Raw genomic sequence first — 8232 nt, 5'->3', positions numbered from 1 at the left:
GGGATGACATCTTAAATGTAAATAAAATATAAAATAAAAAAAGAAAAAAATTACAGAGAAAAAAATTAAATTCTAGATTTAAATGCTTGTTTTAAAGAATTCCCAATAACAATTTCACATCTATGCATGAAAAGCTACATAACCTTACATAAAAATATCACAAAGCCCCTTTATACACTTCACTTAATGCCCAAGAGGCAAAAATCAATATTGCAAGTCCATCACATATCTTTTGAAATGCATCTTTTAACAGAAGTAGCCATGTGAAAAACCTGCATTTCATTGTGAATTCTGAAGAACGAGGTGGTGGCAACTATACTCTGTACCACATTGGCAACACACCTTACCCGCAGGTGCATCATAAGTGTATAAATAACAGCAGCAATGATGATGACAACAACAACAGCAACAGCAAAGACAACAACAGGTTACTCAAAGAAAGGAAGCAAGACATAAGTAGCCTAAAATTATAAAACATGAAACTGAGCTTTTAGACATCTACATAGAGTGTTAAAATGTAAACTAAAAATCCCAGCACTTGGGAGGCAGAGGCAGGTGGATTTCTGAGTTCGAGGCCAGCCTGGTCTACAGAGTGAGTTCCAGGATAGCCAGGACTACACAGAGAAACCCTGTCTTGAAAAAAAAAAAAAAAACCAAAAAAACAACTAAGCTTTCACATAGTATAGCAAATAACCATAAAGCATAAAACAGACTGAAACCACTAAAACATTTCATATATGTGTTTAGATCATCAAATTTCTATAGAAAAATATAACAAATGAATATTCCAGTTCATAGAACTTAGAATCTTAGAAAGGTTCATGTATTATTACCTATCTGTCCATTCTATTTGCTCACTAACCAAATTAGAATTGAGGGTTAATTAAATTATTCCAAAATCTAGCATCCTTCCATCAGTTAGAGAGAAACAAGGAGAAAGAGAACTTTCATGGGAAGTCTAATGAGGAAGTCTCATTAAATGACATCTAATTAGAGTCAAAGATTTTGTTTCCTTTCAAACATTCTCACCAACATTAGAAACAGTGATATTTTAGATGTTAATGTTTCTATGTGAAAATGTTTTAACTATATAGTCTTAATAATTGGAAAAAGGATTCCACATTTATGAATGAGTTCTTTTCAACAGCAACAGATAAATATAAAACATCAATACTCAGATTCTATGGTCAGTCTTTCCTGCAAGACCTTTTAATATGGTGATTAGATCACAGCCACCTCTCAAAGGTAACCATAAGGAAAGTGGTATGTACCTCCAGGAGTCATAGGAAGACAAGAATGCACAAGGATGATTGTGCCTCATGCAAAATTCAAACCTCACAATGCAAACACCTTTTAAATGAAGATGAACAGAAAGGCCTAGCCTCTGGGAGCTATAGGCTTAACTGCTCCTCAGAAGGTAAGGTCAGAGACACTATATATGAGGGATTTCTCTGTCACATTCTAGAGTGATACATGCCCACATCGGCATTCAGAAAATATCAGTAGAATCACAAGTATACTGAAAATCAGTCACACGCTCTGATGTAGTCAGCCAGTCAGAAGGGGAGAGAAGTTGAACAAGGCTGTATGGAACTCACAATGAAAAAAAGCTGAGTGGGTTGAGTCATCTGTCACCTGTAAAGTCAACCACAGTCTTCAGGAAAAGTATCTAACTGCCCCCACTCCTGATTGTGTAGAGGAAACAGGAAGCAGCACATGGATTGCTGTCTTGCTTCTGAAAAAAACGACAAGGCAGAGAGCTCCTAGTGCAAGATAATTTCTACATATAATATTTCCAGTAGTAAAAGTGAGATGAAAGAAATTGTTGAATGTTGTCTTAGGTAGGGTTACTACTGTTGTGGTGAAACACCATGACCAAAAAACTTGGGAAGGGAAGGGTTTATACAATTTCCACATGCACACATTACTGAATACAGACAAATGCACTAGCACTGCTCTTTTTGTAAAGCTCCCAATTTTTGCTCATTTTTAATAGGCCTTTTTTTTTTTCAGTAGCTCTCAGAAAGTAGGCCTTTCTGTTCATCTGCATGAGGAAACTGGGTTGCTTCCCCTGACTTGCTCAGCCTGTTTTCTTATAGAACCTAAGACTACCAGCGAAGGGATGGAACCACCAATACTGGACTGGGACTTTCCCTTCAATCACTAATTAAGAAAGTGCTTTACAGCTGGATCTTATGGAGGTATTTTCTCAGTTGAGGTTCCTTCCTTACAGATAACTCTATTTCGTATTTCAAATTGACACAAAAACAGCCAGCACAGACACACAGAAGGATGGAATTTAAGAATTCCATTATTGTCATACTAATTACCTAAGGAAATTAAATAATGTGACCTCACAGTAAGCTTATAGAGTATGATCCATGCTAATTAAGAAAATGAAGACAGAAAGCAGCCTGCACAGGCATGTGTTGATTCATCTTCAGTTTCAGATCCAAGAGTTTCAAATCCACTCAAATCCACTTCATAGTGGCCAGAAAGCAAGGGAGTATAAGAGTAAGATCATGGTTGGCTCCAATAGTCCTACAAGGGTACATTGCAAGTGACCTTGCTTCTTTCCAGTAGGCACTGAAGTATCCATCACTGTCTTATAGCATTAGTAGGTGGAAATGAAGTCTTAAACACATGAGACTTCATGGATATTTAATATCCAAACAACCATAAAACCCACAAATAAATCAATTTTTAAATAGTGTGGCATGTGCATGTGTGTTTGTGTATGTGGGTGTGTGTATGTGTGTGTATATACATGTGAATGAAATAAATTCACTAAACTGTTTTTGATCTTGTAGATGACATAGACTTGACCTTTTCTGTTTATTTCATTCTACCTCACTTTTCATGCTCAAGCTCAATAAGCAGGCTTTATAAACCACGGTAAATTGAAATCAGCTCTAATGTGATACAAAACAGCAAATAAAAAGAAAATTTTTTACTGAAAAGGTGTTTTCACAAACTGTAGCATTCAGGAAAAAGACTTCCACTTTGTACATTTGCATTCTCAAGCAGACTTTTCTCAAAAAGGAAAAAAAAAAAACAGAGGTGCAATTGAACCCCATCATGTACATCATGAACAAGACTTAATCTCTAGAAGCCCCAGGAATTCTGTTCTTTCTCTCTGTACGTATGCCCACCTGCCACTGTTCTGCCTGTCCCACAGACACCTCCACATAATGCCTCACTGAGTTGAAGCTGTCTCCACCCAACACAGAAACATTGACGTCAAATCTCTTTGGAGTGTCAGTCACAGCTGGTGGTGTATCTCCGAATCCTACACGTCCTGGGTCCTCACATAAGACTAGGGAGGGTGGAGCTGTGTCTGTGTACCCAGGTAGTATGTGTTGGAGCCTCAGCAGTACATCGCTCATTTCTACCATCTGGCATGAACTCAGGTCTGTGATCTGAGCTGGCTGTAGGCTCTGAAACACTTTAGACTCACTCCTTTTTAAATAGCACTTTGCTTTCTGGAACAATGCTATGGCAGATTTTTTACATTTCGTCTCCAAGTCTATGATGATTTTCTGGAGGCTACAGAGGTGCTCACAAACCCAGACTTCACTGGCCTCTAGTTTGCCCGTATTCTCGTTCCCCAGGTGGCTAAGTCTCTGTAACATTTCTTGGGACTTCTGCATGAGCTCAGGACCAAACTTCATCAGTTGGTTCTAATTAGGTCTTTTTAACTTCAGGTCAAATTCACAAGCTAGCAGTCCCAGGAATAGAGCTAGATTTCTATAACAGAAACAACAAAGGACCTAAAAACTTGTGCAAACTGAATAACCTTCTACTCAATGAGCGAAATAAAGGAATTAAAGACTTCCTAGAATTCAATAAAAATGAATGCACAACATACTCAAACTTATGCAACACAATGGAAGCAGTGCTAAGAGGAACGTTCATAGCAGTTAGCGCCCTCATAAAGAAAATGGAGAGCCGGGCGGTGGTGGCGCACGCCTTTAATCCTAGCACTTGGGAGGCAGAGGCAGGCGGATTTCTGAGTTCGAGGCCAGCCTGGTCTACAGAGTGAGTTCCAGGACAACCAGGATTACACAGAGAAACCTTGTCTCGAAAAACAAACAAACAAACAAACAAACAAACAAACAAAAACAAAGAAAATGGAGAAATCTTATTATACTAGCAACTTAACAGCACACCTGAAAGCTCTAGAATGAAAAGAAGCAAACACACCTAAGAGGAGTAGACAGCAGGAAATAATCAAACTTGGCTCTAAAATCAACTAATTAGAAACAAACAGTACAACAAATCAATGAAACCATGAGTTTGTTCTTTGAGAAAATCAACAAGATAGACAAGGCGTTATTCAAGCTAACTAAAAGACACAGAGAGAAAATCAGATATAAAATTGGGGAGATAACAATAGAAACCAAAGAAATCCAAAGAGTAATTATGTATTACTGCAAAAACCTGTACTCTAAAAATTGGAAAATCTCAATGAAATGGATAATTTTCTTGATAGATACCAATTATTAAAGTTAAATAAAGATCAAATTATCAATATAAATAGACATATAATCCATAAGGAAATAAAGCAGTCATTAAAAGTTTGTCAACCAAAAAAGCTCAGGAGCAGACAGTTTTCGAATAGAAATCAATCAGACATTGAAAGAAAGGCTAATACCAATGCTCCTCAAATTATTCCACAAAACAGAAACAAAAGTATCATTTTATGTGGTCATAGTCTCCCTAATACCTGAACCACACAAAGACTCAACAAAGAAAGAGAATTGCAGATAAATTGTTCTCATAAACATTGGTGCAAAAAATACTCAATAAAATATTTGTGAGCCAAATCCTAGAACATATCAAAAAAATCAACAACCAAAATCAAGTAGGCATCATCCCAGAGATACAGTTATGGTTCAATATACAAAAATCTGTCAATATAATCCACCATATAAACCAACTGAAAGAAATAAAAAACATGATCATCTCATAAGATGCTGAAATAACATCTAATTCAAAATTCAACACTCATTCATAATAAAAGTCTTGTAAAGATCAGGGACACAGGAACATACTTAAATATAATACAAGCAATCTATATCAATTCTATAATCAACATCAAATTAAATGGAAAGAAATTCAAACCAATTCTATTAAATTCAGTAACAAAACAAGGCTGTCTACTCTCTCCATATCTATTCAATATAATACCTGAAATTCTAGTTAGAACAATAAGAAAATTAAAAGAAATCACAAGGATACAAATTGGAAAGGAAGAAGTAAAAGTATCACTATTTTCAGATAATATGATAGTATACTAAGTGACCCCAAAAATTCTACCAAGAACTTCTGCAGCTGATAAACACCTTCAGTGAAGTGACTGGATAAAAGATTAACTCAAACAAACAAACAAACAAACAAACAAAAAAACTGCCCTCCAATTTTAAAGGACAAATGGGCTGAGAAAGAAATCGGGGAAACACCACCATTCACAATAGCCATAAATAATATAAAATATCATGGAATAACCAAGCAAGTGAAAGACCTGTATGAAAAAAACTTCAAATTTTTGTAAAAGCAAATTGAAGAAAATATCAGAAGATGAAAAGATCATCCATGGGTCAGTAGAATTAACATACAGTTCTCAATGCAGGAGTCTTAAATGCCTGACAAATACTTAAGAAATATTTAACATCCTTAGCCATTAAGGAAATGAAAATCAAAACTGCATGAAGATCCCTTCTTATATCTGTTAGAATGGCTATGAGCAGTAACACAAAGGACAGCTCATGATGGTGAGGATTTGAAGCAAAGGGATCCCTCCTCCATTCCTGGTGGGAGTACAAACTTACAGCCACTATGAAAATCAATATTGCTATTCTTCAGAATATTGGGAATCGGTCTATCTCAAGTACCAGCGATACTACCCTTGTGCATATACCCAAAGGACATCACATCATACACAGAGAAACTTGTTCAACCACATTCATAGCAGCTTTATTTGTAGTATCTATAAATTGAAAGCAACCTAGATTTTCCTCAACCAACAATAAAGAAAATGTGGTGCATTTACACAATGGAGTACTATTCAGCTGTAAAAAACAATGACATCATAAAAATTTCAGGCAAATGAATGGAGAAAAAAAAAAAACCTTATCCTGAGGAGGTAACCTAGACATAGAAAGACAAACATAGTATGTACACACTTGGGTATTAACTGCAAAGTAAAGAACAATCATCAATCATGTCACAATCCACAGACCCAGAAAAGCTAAGTAACAATTGATAACTTAAGACAACATGCATGAATCTCCCCCAGAAAAGAAAATAGAATAGATATTGCAGATAGACTGAGGGAGGATGGGGACAGGAACAGGAGGATTCTGGTTGGAAGAGTATGAAGGAAGAGAATACTCAGAAAAACAACTGAAACTATGGTCAACTCGGGGGCAAGGCAGAAACTGGGTGCCTTAGAAACTCCCAGGAATCTGAGGGTGGTTTTACACAAGGTATCTAGTAATGGGAAATATAAAACCCGAATTAGCAATCTCCTATAACCAGGCAAGACTTCAGTGGAGGGTTTGGGACATCAACCCAGTCACAAAATTTTCTACCTACAATTTGTCTGGCCAGCACGTTGTGGAGGAGTAAAGACTATACATAAATTATGGGAGTCACCAACCAATGAGGCAGATAGCATGAAAGGATGTGTCACCCCTGACACTCCTGGAAGAGCCAGAAAACAGAAGCTGGTTGGCCCAGTACCTAGGATAGAACCAACCATGACTAGAAAAAAAATCAATGAAAGTATTTTTAATAATATTCTACCATACTCATAGCCTAAGCCAATTTTCATCAGCGAGCCTTTATCCAGCAACTGATGGAAACCGATGCAGAGACCCACAGCCAAACATTAAGTGGAGCTTGAGGAATCCAGCTGAAGAGGGAAAGGAAGGATTGAAAGATCCAGAGGGGTCAAGGACACCACACGAAAACCCACAGAATCAAACAACCTGGACACATAGAGGCTCACTGAGACTGAACCAACTATCTGGGAGCCTGCATGGGTCTAACCTAGGACCTTTGCATACATGTTACAGTACTATAGTTTAGTGTTTTTGTGGGACTCCTAACAGAGGGAATAGGGGCTGATTCTGATGCTTTTTCTGCTTTTGGGATACGTGTCCTCTTAGTTGGTTGGCTCATCATGATGGGAGGTGCCTGATGATATCATACCTTGATGTACCATGTTGGGTTGATATCACTTCTTTGAAGGGAAGCAGAGCAGGAGTTGATTGGGAAGGAGGAAGTGGAGGGGAGAATGGAGTGCGTGCAGGCTGGAGGGAGGGAAGGAAACCTGCTGTCATAATGTCATGATATAAGAGAATAAACTAATAGGAAAATAAAACTTTTTATAATTTTTGACTTATTTTTCCTTATAGAAATTTGGATAAAAGGCGAAGGAATGTGCTGTGCTTTACAACCTCATAAAATTACCAGAAAGATGGAAACATTATACACCCAGCATTCATTAATGACAGAGCCTCAGTTGTCTTCTCAGTTATGGAGCATTGAGAAGAGTTGACAATCCTTTTCACTATTCACAAACTAAGCGGCCCCTAAATTTCTATCTAACACAGAGACACATCTAAAGATTCAGGGACAACAATGCATTGTTAACAATCAGAGTCCACATTGTCTGCTCATTTGGAAGATCAGTGAGCATCTGTGAGATAAAAATGTGCTGAAGAATGGTTGGTTAGAAATACATGCATATCCAGAATATACAGTCTGGTGAAATTATGAAATATGTACTTGAGAATCTCATCAACCTCTATGCCATCATCCTGTCCCTCATCTTTCAGCTGACCTCTGTGTTCTTGGATCAACATCACTATGTTGCTATTATTGTGACAACAGGGAAAACTTGAGGACACATGCCAAGTAAATAGGCAAAACATGGGGCTATATATAGATCTTTATAAACCAATAATGGCTTTATAAATGTATACTTTATTGTGGCGTGAAACATAAATGTTTTTTGCTTGACTATTTTAAAATGAGTTTATCTTTAATATTGACATCTTGCCATGCAGTGATTTTTGAAAGTGGGTGCTTAGTGAAGTCAGGAAAATTTCTGACTGAAAGATCAAGATCTTTATCTTGTTCTAGCAAATAATTTTATATCTTATATCTCTGTTCTACTGCATTCAGTTTTAATAGCAGAAAGGGCAGGGAGGTGACATAAGCTTA

At 37.1% G+C, this 8232-nt stretch overlaps 1 pseudogene; it reads right to left on the bottom strand.

Annotated features, from left to right (window-relative positions):
* Positions 1 to 1377: 1377 nt before the first annotated feature.
* On the bottom strand, positions 1378 to 7871 carry LOC117705690 (putative E3 ubiquitin-protein ligase TRIML2; annotated as a pseudogene).
* Between the last annotated feature and the right edge of the window lie 361 nt (positions 7872 to 8232).

The sequence above is a fragment of the Arvicanthis niloticus genome, chromosome 3 (genome assembly GCF_011762505.2).
Source record: "Arvicanthis niloticus isolate mArvNil1 chromosome 3, mArvNil1.pat.X, whole genome shotgun sequence".
NCBI classification, from domain to species: Eukaryota; Metazoa; Chordata; class Mammalia; order Rodentia; family Muridae; genus Arvicanthis; species Arvicanthis niloticus.
The sequence above is the reverse complement of the archived record's forward strand: the minus strand, read 5'-3'. Positions and strand labels throughout refer to the sequence as shown.